This window comes from Lepidochelys kempii, chromosome 11 (assembly GCF_965140285.1).
Source record: "Lepidochelys kempii isolate rLepKem1 chromosome 11, rLepKem1.hap1, whole genome shotgun sequence".
In the NCBI taxonomy this organism is placed as follows: domain Eukaryota; kingdom Metazoa; phylum Chordata; order Testudines; family Cheloniidae; genus Lepidochelys; species Lepidochelys kempii.
In genome coordinates this window covers 48,258,509-48,274,693 of record NC_136390.1, presented here as the reverse complement: position 1 = coordinate 48,274,693, position 16,185 = coordinate 48,258,509, and the positions used below count along the sequence as shown (strand labels likewise).

The window sequence follows — 16,185 nt, the reverse complement described above, 5'->3', positions numbered from 1 at the left end:
TTGGATTAATAAATAAACAGTCATTGGAGCAAGACAACTGGACCCCAAGTCATTTGTCTCCCATGAGGGTACACTAACAACCAGGATATGGAGTTAATTTCTCTCTCTAGCCCAATGACTGTTGAATATTTATTTGTGGATTGCACAAGTATTACCTGAATATTACCTGAATTTTTGGTCTGAAAATCTTAGGTACCTATCTCTCGCTATTCATTGTGTGGGAGGTTAGGTGCCTAAATGAGACTTTGTGGATCACAAAATTGTTCCATTTATTTTCTAGGCTCCTATATTAGATGTTGCAAAGCCTAATTAATAGTTCTCAGACTGTGGATCGGGATCCCAAAGTGGGTCATGACCAGTGGTGAGCTGGAGCCAGTTCCCACCTGTTCGCTAGAACCAGTTGTTAAATTTAGAAGCCCTTTCAGAACCAGTTGTTCCGCGAGGGACAACCAGTTCTAAAAGCACTTCTAAATTTAACCGGCCAAAAGTGGCACCTTAGGCACCGACTCCATGGGTGCTCCAGGGCTGGATCACTCAAGGGGAAAATTTGGTGGGTGCAGAGCACCCACTGGCAGCTCCCCACCCCACCCCTGGCCCCAGCTCACCTCTGCTCCGCCTCCTCCCCTGAACGCACTGCCCCGCTCTGCTTCTCCGCCCCACACCCAGCTTCCCGCAAATCAGCTGTTCACGCAGGAAGCCGGGGCAGGCTGAGAAGCAGGCGGCGGCTTCGCACTCAGGCCCAGGGAGGTAGAGGTGAGCTGTGGCTGGGGGGAGGCACGAGGAGGGCTGCCCATGCCGCAGCAGGTAACCCTGGGGGGGGGCACACAGGGGAACCTCTCCCCACTCCAGCTCACCTCTGCCACCCTCGGCCTGAGTGTGAAGCTGCCGCCTGCTTCTCAGCCCTCTCAGGCGCTCCCGCCGAATAGCTGATTTGCAGGAAGCCGGGGACGCGGAGAAGCAGAGTGGGGCAGCGCGTTCAGGGGAGGTGGTGGAGGCGGAGTGGAGGAGAGGTGAGCTGGGGCTGGGCGCAGGGTGGGGAGCTGCCAGTGGGAGCTGCCAGCCCCGGAGCACCCACGGAGTCAGCGCTAAGGTGCCACTTTTGATGTGATCAGTGGGGGGAGTGGCTGCTCCCCCTGCTTCTCCCCCTAGCTATGCTCCCCCACCTCTAGGAGTCAGAGGGACCTGCCGGATGCTTCCTGGGAGCTGCCCCAGGTAAGCACCACTGGGACTCCCCACCTCGCCCCCCAGCAGGTCCCTCTGGCTCTTAAGGGTGGGGTGGGCACCCACTACGGTGGCCCAAGAGACCCTTCTGCCCGGTTCTGGGGACAGTCAGGGGACAGGAGAGGGGGGTCAGTGGGGCAGAGGTCCTGAGCGGGGGGCATCAAGGAACGCAGGGGGTTGGATGGGGCAGGAGTCCTGGGAGGTGGGGGTGGGCAACCAGTTGTTAAGATTTTGGCAGCTCATCACTGGTCATGACCCCATTTCAATGGTCGTGGCAGGGCTGGTGTTAGACTTGCCAGAGGTGGCGCCAAAGCCTGAGCCCCACTGCCCATACCCAAAGCCCAAGGGCATCAGCCCTGGGCAGTGGAGCTCAGGCTTCAGCCCTGAGTGGCAGGGCTCAGGATACAGGCCTCCCGCCCAGGGCTGAAACCCTTGGGCTTCGGCTTTGCCCCCGAGCCTGGGGCAGTGGGGCTCAGGCTTCGGCTCCCCGATCCGGGGTCATGTAGTAATTTTTGTTGTCAGAAGGGGGTTGGTGTGTAATGAAGTTTGAGATCCCCAGCCTAAAAGCCCTTTGTGTATTTGGGCCACAGAATACAGCATTTCTCATATCATACAGTAGAGGGCAGTGGTACACAAAATAATTATAGCATGAGACACAAAAAACACCAACCACCACATCAGTCAAACTGCTCCATTTTATAGTCATTATAGGGGATGACTAAAGACTTTTTAAACTACATTAAAATTTCAAATAATTATGAAAATGGTAAAACTAATTTGTAATATAATTATGTTCCCTACAGGGTAACATTTAATTTAATTATTAGACACTGGTATCAAGGAATCACTCAGTTTCACTTTATGGCTCTCTCGCTACCCAGAAACCTCTGAGATACTGCAATTAATTCATATGCATCCTGCAGGAACAATATCTATTGTATTAACAGTGCACTGATTATAGGGGAGTCTGGAAAACAAAACTTTTAAAAAATTAGATACATTGTTATGGTTGAGGCCTTACCTTCATGTCCGTCTGTAGAGTGTCTAGCACACTGCTCATGATGTAGAAATAAAATAATAAGTTATCAATTCACATCTTCAATGTGATGTGTTAAATAATCTCAAAATAAATACTAGTTCTAAACAATAGCCTTGTCCCCTGCCCCTCTTCCATTATCATTTTGCAAATCCTTCAAGGAAACTTTAGTTTCTCCATTTTTAAAGGTAACATTCCTCCGAAATAATGCCATCCTGTTATTCTTAGACCTCTTTCTGCCAGTTGCAGATTATACCACACACAATTTTAAACAATATTTAAAGGTCAAACCAATAAGCCACAGATATTGTTGAGCATCTTGTAAAATTCAAACAAACCTAGATAGAAGCCACAAGGGGGTACTTAGTAAAGCGATCAAGTACTTCTCAGTTTCACATATTTATTCAATGATTACCAGGGGCACAAAATAATCCACTTGTGCAGGAAACCGATGGGAAAGGAAAACTCTGCTGGAAATGCAATAAAAGTGTCCTTGCAGAATTTCTTCTTTATCTCTTTTTCAGCTTCATGGAACAGAGAGATGTTACGTGGCTGCAAAACTTATTGTCCCTGAGGATATATAGTACAATCAAATGGACCACGGGTCATCACCGTGGAGGAACTTTCCCTCCTCGCTTATTTTAAAATCTTCTTTTCTTACTGGCCTAGCCACAGCATGCATGTCCATTTGGTTTGTATGCTACCACCACATCCTTGGCGTTTAGCAGCTATGGAGGGGAGCGAATGTTGCTCTCACCATTCCTGATTCCCACTGAATTTAGGTAGGGGAGGATCCAGTAGAGTGTGGCTACCCTTCAGGTATATATGAAAAGCAGATCCTAGATTCTGGTTCTGTGTCCATTGAGTTTGAGGTTTCAAGCTTGGTTGTTTATTTTCCTTCATTTATTGTGTGATAAAGCTACATTGAAAAGGAAGCAGGTTATAATTTGTTTAGTTTATGGCATAATCTGTGATAATTCCCAGCTGTTTGAAAAAGAGTTGTAGAACTGCAGTTTGGCTGCCAGGAACACACCATCCCCTACATTTACAAGCTTCACCTTTTTATTGGATAATTCCATTGTTCCTGATGAACACAAATTAAACATTAAACCAGGGTCTCAAACTCAATTTACCTTAGGGCCAGTGCCAGTCCTCAAATCCTCCCAGCAGGCCAATAATGTCACTCATGCCGCCCAGAACCCACCTCCCAAAACTCTGCCCCCCACCAGCCTAAGGCTCTGGGAGGGAGTTTGGGTGAGGGAGGAGATCTGGGGTAGGGGATTGGTCTGCTGGCTCTGGGCTAGGGTAGGGAGTGCAGGAGGTGGGGGTAGGGGTGCAGGCTCTGGGAGGGTGCCCGGGGATGTGGTGCTTACCTGGGGCTCCAAGGCGGGGCAGTGCCCCTATGGCCAATGGGAAGCTGCAGGGGGGGTGCCTCAGGGCAGCACGGGAGGCACAGCCCCATCCCTCCCTAGGGCTGGCAGACACGCTCAGCGAGCAGGCAGACACGCTCAGCTCCACTGCACTGCGGGGGCCCCAGGCCATTGTAAATCGGCTGGGGGGGAAGGGGATAGTGCCTGGGGGCGGCAGGTGGTGCCAACAGAGAGACCCGGCCCCAAAACTGCTGGAGCCCCACAGGCCACATTGGGGAGGTTCGTGAGCCGCAAGTTTGAGACCCCTGCATTAGACCATGAACTCAGAGACGGGTCTTTGAGGTGACTTTTTCCAGCACTCACAATGAGGAACTGGAAAGATTTAGATTAGTTAATAAATAACCTTGGATTGCCATTAAAGAAAACAGTTCCAGACAATTGCAAAGGTAGGGGAAAACTCCATGTACATTAATATGTGGAAATTAACAAAGGACTTTCTGATCCCATAATTGTGGATGCGTGGTTTCTGACAAATAATGAGTTTGCTTTTGTTATATTATCTATGAAGTGCTAATGACTTATATTTAACAGATGAAGGAAGTGACCCTAGATTTTAAGAAGAAATTAAAGTTATGAAGTTATTCACTTTAAAAACTGTGATAAGTAGTCTGGTGTTGGGAACTCACTCAACCCTTTTTATTATGTAATGATCCTTACAATGGCATATCTAGGAAGAGACAGTTCTAAATGAGATAGCTCTGACGACAAATTCTAACTATAAAGAAAAAGATTGTTATGTATGGAAAACAAGAATGGGGGGGGAGTGAGAAAGGAAAAGAACTGAGACAATTAACAATAACTCAAACCTTTCTCAGATAAAGAAACAAGGAAAATCTACACAACGCACACATTTGCAGCCCTATATGGAATTCTCACCTGCTGTTGTTCAGAAATGTGTAACCAATTACTAATGTGGACACTCTACTGATTTTGTGGGTTTGGTGACCAGACAGAGGAGACAAGCTGCTTGTTTGGGAAGTTTTAAATGTTGGTAACTATTGTCTGATAATTAGCTCTGATTTTGGATTTAATTACACTTTTGGGTCCCAACTCAGAATAAACTTAAGCATATGCTTAAGTCAGGCATAAGCTCTGTCCTGAATAGGAATGCTTTTTTGACGAGGGGCCTAAAGAAGAAAGACAGAAATATTTGTTTTGGGTTGTTGTGGAGTTTTTGGGTAGTGGAGAAGGCAGTTGCTTGTGGGTTCTCCATGATTTGAAATGTTAAAAGTAATCCCAGAATAACAATAATAAGCAGACTCCAGGTGAGGCAGTCAAACATGTATGATACAAGGGTCCACAACTTAATTGGACACACAAACATTTATACACATAGCCATTAAATGTCATGTGTGTGCATGCATGCACATTGCTAGATATATTTATCAAGATATTGTTGATAAATATTTAAAAAAACAACTCAAGTTTTAAACCTTTTTATTCTGTCATGTTTCAGGGAGATTGCTCTGACTTTGTGAACCCTATCAGGAGTTATTCTTGGGGGAATGCTGTGTTGCTGCAAAATGTTGCTGCAGTTCTGCCTTTTGCCCACCAGAGGGTGTTGTGGTGATAGAACACAGCAGCAGCTCCAACCAGCTAGGGAAGAGAGAGGGAGCCTGCCTTCTTCACAGCACCTGCCAGGCCAGGTCAGGAGACAGGTGCTATGGGGAGACAGACAGCATGGGGTGCTGGGGGGGGGGTGTCAGACAGGGGCTCTATAACAGCCACCTGACAACTATCACAGTTCAGAGAAGAAAAGAAAGGTTGGAATTCCAAGACTATGTGTTCAGCCTTTTTCTCATTTTGTGAAAACCCTTTAGCATTTCTATTGAATCCAGGGTACGTTCATACTTGGCTGTACAAATTGATAGCCTGCTTCACTTGGACTCAATAAGCACCTTCTCCAGAATCTCAGGTGTTTCTCGACAGAGAGCCCTCTGATTTAAACATCGTCAAGAAAACAAAACTATGTGATTAAATCCCTTCAACATCCAGTCTTGCTCTGCAGAGTTTAAAAATAGAAGGCACCCTTCAAACATCATACAGCAATTTATGCTACTTGTACAACAATTGGTAGGTGTTTGGGGCAGGGAGGAAAGAAGGCCACATTCTGCTCTCCTTTACTATCACTGTGGATCCCAAGTAACTCCATCGAGTTAGTAACAGAGCAGAATGTGGCCCAGGTTCTCCTGAGAATTCCAATCTTGTCCAAGAAGTTTGTCAACAGTATACTAAGAATGATTTGTCATATAAGTGTCCCCTGCTAAGGGAGCAAATAAATATTTTGTATTGAGCAAGTGGTAGATATCACTGAACTGACTGACTTTATAGTCGCTGACTAGCCAGATTGACTTGTCCAAGTTTGGTATGAAAATTGGTACCATCCAGTTTTCCCTCATTTTGGAGAGCATATGGCTGATTAATAATCTTTTTACAGTCAATGTCTCCTAAAGAGGATAGCATTCTAGATGCAATTTGTGAAATAGTGGCTGCACCACAATATAATCTAATCTTTGCTTTCAAGTTTTTTATGGAGCTAAAACCTTCCCTGAATTCAGTTCTGGAGCAATACAGAATTTCTTCTACTGCCTTATTCTGTGTTTATTCTATTTTGTTCACATGAAAGTTATTGGACTGGTTAGGTGAATATAGTTGAGCCAATATCTCCTCCCACCAATTTATTGCTACAAACTATTTACCTGACCATCATATTTAATTGGAAATTTTGTTGAGCCAGTACAGCTGTTTTCTTTTCCTGAATAGACTTTTTCCAATATATGATGCTTTCCTATGGGAAATGTATGGATGTGGTTCCTCTCCACACACACAGGAGTTTCTGAACCACACAAACACCTTTATTTTCCACACTGTATAGGCTGTAAACATTACCAAACAGTTATTTTTAGTGGAAATGAAGGTCTCAGAATGTTGAGCCATTCCCAGTTATATTCTACTAAATTAGTGCTTGATGCCTCCTCAGAGCTAGTGAACACCCTCAACTCTCATTGACTGCTTAATTCCCCTATAGGGAAGTTTTTGTTACTCAAGGTCATATAAATTCAGGGCCCACTGGGATATATACAAATCAAGCGGTCCAGATTATATACTCAGGCTAAAATTTTCAGTACACGAGCACCCTGAGCTGGGCATCTAACCCCATATTTGTAAGGAGATGGTTGAAATTGTTTGACAAAGTATTTATGTTGAAAAATGGGGTTTTGTGGAGAGTGTTTTTGTGAAGATTGACTTTCAATTAAATTTATACTTTGAAAATATTTCTAAACAAAAAGTTGGAGGGGAATCAAAAAAGTCACTTAAAAATTGTGGAAAATGCCCACATTCTCTATTTTCCAACTTCTTCACACACACGCCACCCTGAAAAGTGCAGAGGGTGTTTTATTATTGTCATAGGTCTTCAGTATTCAGAGTTCAGTAGAGAAACAGGGAAGCTACATTAAACTGAAATGTGCAAATAAAAGCAGATCACTCATTCATTTGGTGTTGACCAAGAAAATGTTTTTGTAAAGTGTTTTCCAACTCAGGATATGTATTTAAGAGTCACATGTAATGTATTATAGATGTTAGCCATATTACTATACTTTAATTAGAAATAGCCCCTGCAATATCAAACAGTTGTCTTTTGTATAGTGGGTACACACTGAGTAGCCAGAGAGACTATTAAAAAAATACAGGCTTTTTCCAAGTGCTAGCAACTAATACGAGCTCTGTCAACAACCATTGTAATTTTCCTGTTAGAAGTTAAAATCATGTAGATTGGCTGAATTGGCAGGAGGAAGATTTGGAAGAATGTTGACAGTTGATTGTTTTTGCTGGATTGGCCTTGGTACACTGGCATGTTGCAGTGAATGAGCACCACCTTTAAAGAAGAACATGGTATTTCCTTATTGGCTGTGCTCTTTAATAGTGATTGTGATCTATTTAGATTGTAAGCTGTTAGGGGGCTTATTCCTTCACCCACTTACTTCCCTGGTCCTTCTCGCATGAACAGAGAGCAACAATACCCGAAGTCCAAAGGTGCAAACAATTCAATGTTTATTGGGGTGAACTTCCAGCAAGCATGATTCCAGTTTCCTTCCTTAGTATCCTCCTTCCCAGCTCTGACACCACAGAGCCTTACACCTGTGTCCCTGTTCCCATTCCTGCCCTTAGCAAAACATTATTCCAATTTCCTTACCCCCATTCCCTGTTCCCATCTCCCCCACCCACACACACTCACTCCCTCATTGACTACAGATTATATAGTAAAACTTGAGTTCTGCTTAGCTATACCTTAACCAATCATTTTCCTGAAATTTAACTAACCAATCCTAACATATTGTAACACGGTTATGTAACCAATTATATCCCACCACCTTAATTAGTTTACACCCAGCAAAATTAATTATACAGCAGACAGGAACAATCACAGAACCAGACAGAGATTACACAGACAAACAATAGCAAAGTGGGAACTATAATGACAAGACAATACTGAAGTGAGGATTTCACATCCCAACTATTGATAAGTGAGTTCTTGCCAGACAGGATGCTACCAAACTAAGTTTCCTTTTACATTTTCTAGGCACTTCCCTTTCTCTGGAGGTGATAGGAATACAATCCTGTCCTGATAATTCCTAACAGCCCAATAGCACCTGATTTCAATGTGACTAGTTTGGAATGTGAGGATGTGACTGTTTGCTTCCTAGCTTATGGCTGCCTCTGCTGCTTAGCCAAAGGCCTTAGCCTAAGCACAGGGCCCCAGACTGTCACAGTAAGAGAAGGCCCTTACACCAGCAGACAGCGATTTTGATTCTTTCTTTTATACCTCTATAACTAGCCAAGTGATAAGAATACACGTAAATTCTTAGAGTATAGGCCTTTACAGACAGGCCTGAATATCTATATCCTAACATAAGCTCGTCAGGGAAGGGACTGTTTGCTGCTCTGTTGCAGGGGTACCTCACACAATGGGACCCCATTCTTCATTGGCTTAGGCCCTACTGTAATAAACATGATTAATAAATGAGTGATATTCTACTTTTAAATGATGAACAATACTAAGAGTATCCTAAAATAGGGTAAACATTCTGGGCTTGCTCATACTGGCACAGGGAGAGAGCAAGCAAGAAGATGGGAAACATCTTTCTAAAAAGGGGTTGGGGAAATGCAGGCAGTAGGTGGGGACGTGGTGCATTTAGTAGAATTAGGGCAAGCTGGGGTTGGTTTACTTTGCACTGCCATTTGAAAATATAGTTGAGTCAGCTATAGTACAGTGACATTTCCCCCTCTGATTCCATGCACTGGTTCTATGTGCAAGCTCCCTTTCTACCTGTCGCTGGCATGTCGCAGGCAGACATTACTGCCTGCCATGTTGAGTATTTGGGGGCATACTGATCACATGCTTTGTCCCAAAGTTGATGTTTCTGTACATATATTCTCATTTTCATAAACTATACTCTGCTCAGCTGGGGTGGGGGTAACAGGAACAAACTGTTTGTTATACAAAACATGAAATACATGAGTTACAGAAGCAGAGAGTTGAGGGAGGGGAGGATGGAGGGATGCAGCACAATTAACCCAACCTTTCTAGCTATATTAAAGTTACTAGTAAATACATATTTTCTAATGCAAGAATTAATTAGCAAAGGTAAAAGATTAGTTCTTAAGGAGCCACTTTTAAATGAAAATGTGCTGAAGAATCACAGAATATCAGGGTTGGAAGGGACCTCAGGAGGTCATCTAGTCCAACCCCCTGCTCAAAGCAGGACCAATCCCCAATTTTTGCCCCAGATCCCTAAATGGCCCCCTCAAGGATTGAACTCACAACCTTGGGTTTAGCAGGCCAATGCTCAAACCACTGAAATTCAGTTCACAAGGGCAAAACAAACAGGATCTGGATAACTGGCATCTTTCTAATTTTTCCACAATGAAAAGCAAGCTTATAAAGCATAGAAATTACACATTTGCAGTACAGTGATTTCATATTTCAAAAAAAACACATTTTCTAGGCAGGCTGTTTTCTTTGCTACAGTGTATCTGTGGCCATAATAAAATAAGTCTTGTGAAGATCTATGTTTACAGGAAAGCTAAGTATCTGTGAAATATTTAACACCTCTTTCCCATTTACACTGAAATTTTTCCATGGCTTTTTCTTCATCCTTTATTGCCCATTATAGATGACTATTTATTAGCATAAAAGTCATTTTGTTTTAGACTTAAGGAAAGTCACATTCAAATTGCACATACCTGTTGAGGACCTCTTTTTCTTTCTATTTGCCTTTAAAACAAGTCCCCAGATGACCTCCTCCTACATGTACTGCTTTTCAGCAGGATCCCTCTTCCAAAGTACTAGCAGTTTTTCAAGCTTGATTACTGTAGTTAGCTTCTCAGATATCATGTTCACAAGCACTGTGTAAGGACCTAAATAGAATGGAGTGGTGGTTGCCAATGATTCATTCTTCTGAGAATTAAAATTGGATCTCTTACACTACTTGGCCTAGGAGGAAGAATACCAAAGCTGACTGAGAATCTGTTGGCTTCCCCTGTGTCACAAGATGTACAAATAACTGAATTATATCCGCACTAGATCAGCAGCAAATATCCTTGTGCTTTTGGAAGATATTCTAGCTCTTGCAGGAACAGAGATAGTAGGATATATGGATCCAGCTCCTCAGCTGGTATAAGTCAACTGCTTAGTGCCATGGGCTTGAATGGAGCTACACTGATATATACCAACTGAGAATCTGGTTCTGTATCTTTAAGTTGCTGAATGAGGATTGAAGAGTAGAAGTTTTTAGACATTAGCATGTCTATTATTCATTGATAAATATGATCTTTCGCAGCGCCTCCTGAATGGATTAGCTAGATGAATGTTCAAAGTTGTCATGAACCATATGTTGAAGTCCTTACTCCATTTCTCTCAGACAGAGTTCCCAATGAAGACTGGTTGGATTATGATTTGCAGTAAAAACTGAACAGATGGTTCCCACCTTGTACAGAGAAAGGTGGTTAGGAACGCCTATCCTTTGTTCTGGATCCCACAGAGCAGTCTCCATTAGGTGGTGAAGGACAGGAGTAGGGAGGCAATGCACAGGTGAGTTGTATAGTGTTGACAGGAAATGCTTAGAGCAAGGACAATAAGATGGTGTAAACAGGAAAAAGTCAGTCTTGCATTCAGTGCCACCATCATGTGCTGGATCTCTAATCTCTATATGGTGTCAGATTTGGTGCAAATAAAGACCCAACAGACCACAGAACATCCCTGCCCACCTATCAGTCCACCCAGAACAGCCAAAAAGCTGCACAAGACTAACTGCAGAACAGGTAGAAAAGAGGCCTTAAAAGAGAAAAACAAAACAAAGAACCCAGGGTCCAGCTATGGTGAATCCAGGCTGCAACAGGGAACTATGATGGGAAATTAAGACACTGTAATAAAGGCTAGGCCCATAGCCACACCAGTTTGTTTTCCTCAACAGCCACACCCACACGTGGTGGCAACAAAGACAAAAAGGGGGAGGGGAAATCTATAGTCTGATCAATATAACAGCAGAGATTGCTACATCTGACACAGCCTTTGTCCAAGTACAACCCCGCATCAGAATTTGATTTCCATTGCCCTGAGGGATGGCCACTCCCAGTAAGCAGATTCCGGAGGCTACATCAGGCATCTGATTTAGATCAGCAGAGGAGAAACAAGTTAACAGCCTGCTCTATACAATGGGACCTTTAGCAAAGATTATTATCCTTCCAGAAGACTCAGCTGCTCAGGTAAAACAGATCAATACAGCTAAAGGAAAACTGGATAAGCATTTCATGCTATGCTGCAATGTGATTTTTGAACAGGAATGGTTTTACTTACACAAGCAAGAGAACAGTGAGTCAGTGAAGGATTTCATAACAGCTCTATACACCTTAATCTGACATGGTATCAAGTATCAGAGGGATAACTGTGTTAGTCTGTATCCACAAAAACAATGAGGAGTCTGGTGGCACCTTAAAGACTAACAGATTTATTTGGGCATAAGCTTTTGGTAGGTAGAGAAGTGGGCTTTTTACCCACCAAAAGCTTATGCCCAAATAAATCTGTTAGTCTTTAAGGTGCCACCAGACTCCTCATCGTTTTCTTAATCTGACACTGTACCTAGGGGGAGATGAATAAAGTACTTGCCATAGAGACTCATTGGGCGGAAGGACAGCCAGCTATCAGTGTGATGTCACATCTACTGTCCCTCCCCCTCTTCCACAAACATCAACCGCTCTGAGACTTTCTTGCTGTAAATAAAGTACATGCTGATGTTTAGTGTCTCCCTCCCTCCAGCAATACATATCCACGCTATTCTGGGGCCCTACACAGCCCTCAGACTCTAGGCCTCCGGGGGTAGGGGGGCTGGCTTGGGGGGCAGGGGGTTGAGTGCAGGCCTGGCCCTGCTGCAGAGCTCAGGGAAGTGGGGGTAGGAAGAGGCGGGGCTGGGGCTGGAGCAACACGCAGCTGTGCAGGGCACCAGGAAATTTGGGGCACCAAATTTCCTGGTGCCCTATGCAGCTGCATACTTTGCGTATGAGTAAGGATGGCCCTGCATGCATCCACACTTTTGCACTCTTTTCAAGCTATCTGACCCCTTCTCCTGAGGGGTGAGTGTACACTGATGTGTATCTACTCAGAGCTTCCCTGTCATGCACTCTTAGCCTTCTCTCACCTGCTTCACTCTCCCCCACCACCCAGCATTTTCAGCCAATGCTCTTTTTAAATACCTTGCCTGGTTAATGGGCTAATGAGCTCATTAACTGCCTAACCCCACTCTGTCCTGGTAATAAGGCACACCCAGTGGCGGATTAAAGATTTTGTTGCCCCTAGGCCCTGAAATAATTGTCGCCCCCACTGCCCCAGCTTGTCTCCGCCTCCTCCCCTGAGCACACCGCCAAATCCTGCTTCTCCCCGCTCCCTGCCCGTGCTTGCATGGGAAACAGCTTCGCGAAGGAGGGGGGAAGAGGGAGAAAACGCAGCATGCTCAGGAGAGGAGGCGGGGCCCGGGCGGGGATTTGGGGAAGGGGACCAATAGGGACAGGGAGGGGGCAGGGAATGGGTGGAGTTGGGGCGGGGCCAGGGGCGGAGGGCGGGAACCGGCACCAGGGGAAGCAACTTCTGGCTGCTATTATAAATTTGCCGCCCCTGCAAATTTGCCACCCTCGGTCTAGGCGTTAATACGCTGCTGGGCACACCCCTGACCAATTAGGCCTTTTATGGGGAACCTAATTAATGCTAATAGCAACTAGAGTGCTGGTACAAGTTCCATCTCTCACCACTGTTACAATCAGATTCTAAAATGATCCTAACCTCAGACTAGAGACAGTGAACAACATAGTTCCCTGAAGTCAATACATGAACAACAATCTTCTCAGGAATAACTTTGATGAGGAACCCACTGTAGAAGCCAAGGATATCAGGCGGAAAAACACCTCTGTCTGCACAGAAACAATAGCCATCCAGACCAGAATAATCACAAAGGGATCCAGAGAGGGCTATGCTTATACTAAATAAAGAAACAGAATGCCACAAGAGCATGGCAGACCATTTCTCTGTGAATGCCACTGTCCAGCAAGGGACACTACATGCAGAAAAAAAATTTAAAAAGGGATTATGCAGCGGTCTGCCAGTCTAAATGAATGATAGCCATTGCCTTTCAAGAAAAAGATCCAAAAAGACACAGATTGCATAACCTGAGGTTTTAGGAGATGATAAAAAGAACCACCATGGATCACCACAATCACACTGGGAAAGTATAAAATAGACTTTAAAATAGACAGGTGCTGATGTAACAGTTATTCCAGAATCACTTTAGAGATGCCAAGCAGCGTATGCCTCATGAGCACTCCCCAATACAGAGCAGCACGATGCCCAAATAGAAAAAGAAGCCATACCCACTACACAGACATTTCAGAGGCTTTCCAGTGGGCATAAGATTTCATGTGGAAACTGACCACAAACTGCTAGTTGCTCTTCTAGGTTCAAAAATCTTGATGAGTTACCACTTAGGATACAACATTTTCAGATAAGACTCATGAGGTTTCAGTTTTTGATTCTCCCAGGTACACAAGCAATGTCACCACAGGTGATACACCAGTGTAAACAGGAGGAGCTTCTCTTAGAAGGTATCATATATGCAGTACTTACTACTTGACCAACAGGGTGATATGAGTATCTGTGACTGGTAAACACCTCTAGCAAATAGATTCAGCTCTCTAGAACACTTGATGAGAAGGAAGTTGAGGTCCACTATTCCAACCATCCTTTCCCACCCCTGCTGGCCTGACTCCCTTAGACTTCAGAAATTCAATAACAAACCCATGAGAAGAAGGACTTTGTCAGTGACAAAGGGTCAAATCCTTGGCAATACTGACTCCAGGAGATCATGTTTGGGTGAAAGATTCTCAAAAAGAAGGGAGAGTGTAAGGATGTGCCAGGACATCTCAATTCTATTTTGTAAGGGTGTCAGCAGGAGTCATTTATCAGAATCAGTGTCATTTTGTGCTGTCACCAGGTGGACCTCCAATACACCCTAAGACTGAACCTGTGAACAACACCCCATCTACCCATACAGAATTACCAGCATGTCCTTCAAATCTTCTCCCTCAAAGGAGATATCCCACTAGAGAAAGTGTCTACAGCATTACTGGAGGATTACATAAGACATTGAGAATTAAAGAAAGTCAAAGGACTAGTCGCCAAATGTCTTAAAGCGGCAGAATAAATCCCTGACACAAGACTGAAGGTTCAGGTAGCATACCCTGTCTTTCATAGGACTGTTTACTCTTGTTTTGTGTAGATAATTTATTCCTACTATATGTTCAATATAATATTTGAATAAAGATTTTAATTGTCCTTTCCTTTTCTAAAAGGAAGGTGTGGTGTTTGTTGTGAATGGATAGAGTGGCCAATAGGGGACATAGACAAGGAGGTAAGACCATGTAAACAGGAAATAAAGTCAGTCAGTCTTGACTTCACTCCAACCACAGTGTGATAGGTCTCTAATTTCCTTGAGGATGGCAGATTGAGAAAAGGTAGATTTTTCTCTAGGATGCTAGGAGGAACAATTTAATATATCACTCTGGCCCAATATACAAATGTATGCAGATGAAACAATGTCTGCTGAGAGACTTATTACATTTTATCATTACAAATAAGAGATCCAGGCTATAGTGTATTTGTATTACCTGGTCTGCACACATTTACACATCCTAGGTCCACAGTGATTGTTCAGTAGTAGTACGACCACCTTACTAATCAATGTACGATCTTCATTATTAGTCTGTTTTTTCCTTCCTCTCCACAGTTTAGACATTATCTTCCACCATCCCCTATAGCTTCACTATGCTTTCCTCAAAAATATTTGAGGACAACAATCCATTCAGAGACCATATACTGTAAAATGTTGGTGGTATTTGCCTGAAATACACCACCCTGATAACAGGTATGAACTGGGAAAGGGTTAAATAGGTTAAGTCAACTTACTGAAGTAGATGACTTTTACATCAGCTGGTGTGAATGGGTTTCCCATTCTTGCTCCCACAAACACTGGCTGATAGGCCCCTTTTTATGAAAGGGCACCTCTAGCAAATGTTTTTATTGTAGTTTATGTTCCAGGAACATCACATTACAACACTCACACAAAGTCCACTTTCCTGTTTTCTGGTAAGGTCTTTTATATTGCTTGCTTTCTTCTCAGCGCTATCCAGCTGGTGAACTAATTAGCACATCAGGCTCCCTACAGGTGAAAGTGATCCCTCCTAAACCCAATCAAGCTACTTAACTCCCTCCTATGTCAGCCATATCTAGTTTCCTGGGTGATCTAACTGGCCCATATATTTGTCTTTAAAGGGCTTTGTTTGTAGCTGCTAATGGCACCCTAACACATCTGAAGATAAGAGAAGAAGGATTCGCTCCCTTGGAACAGAGGATTTAAGGTATCCTCAGAGAAGAGTACAGGATACCAACAACCATAGCAAGAAAATTTAGGTTGAATTTTATTGTAACATTGTTTCTTTGTTAATACCCAAACCCCTCAGAAGGGTGATGAATTTGGACTCCAGGTAGTATGGGTGCTTTGTTTGGAGTAATTCTGTATGTATAAATTTCATTCCTCCCATGTGAAAAGCACCTGCTCACAACTACTTTAGAACACTCATGTTCATACAAAACATGCCCTTTATTGTCCCGTGATTCACTTTATTCCTTGCTACTAGAGAAATTCTTATGTATTGGTTCAAAAAACCTCAACCCTAAATTGAAGCATTGGCTTCACAAGCCTTTCTTAAGGGTACAGTTCTTCAAATTAGAGAACAAATTTAACAGTAAGTTAGACTTTCTATTCCAGACTCAACCTAGTACTGTTTCATAAGATCCATTTTAATGACTTTTTTCTGTATTGTTTCACTAAACAGCATTTCACGAATGCTGGTATGAGTGAGTGTATTTTAGATTGTTGATATACTGACTGGTTG

General features: G+C 43.5%; 1 long non-coding RNA gene across 1 annotated transcript in view; it reads left to right on the top strand.

Annotated features, from left to right (window-relative positions):
• The first annotated feature begins 3,758 nt into the window (after positions 1–3,758).
• Positions 3,759–16,185, top strand: part of LOC140895314 (uncharacterized) — a 57,417-nt gene continuing 44,990 nt past the window's right edge. The window contains exon 1 of the long non-coding RNA XR_012154166.1: positions 3,759–4,073. This is a non-coding gene — a long non-coding RNA (uncharacterized LOC140895314). The remainder of the gene's footprint in view (positions 4,074–16,185) is intronic.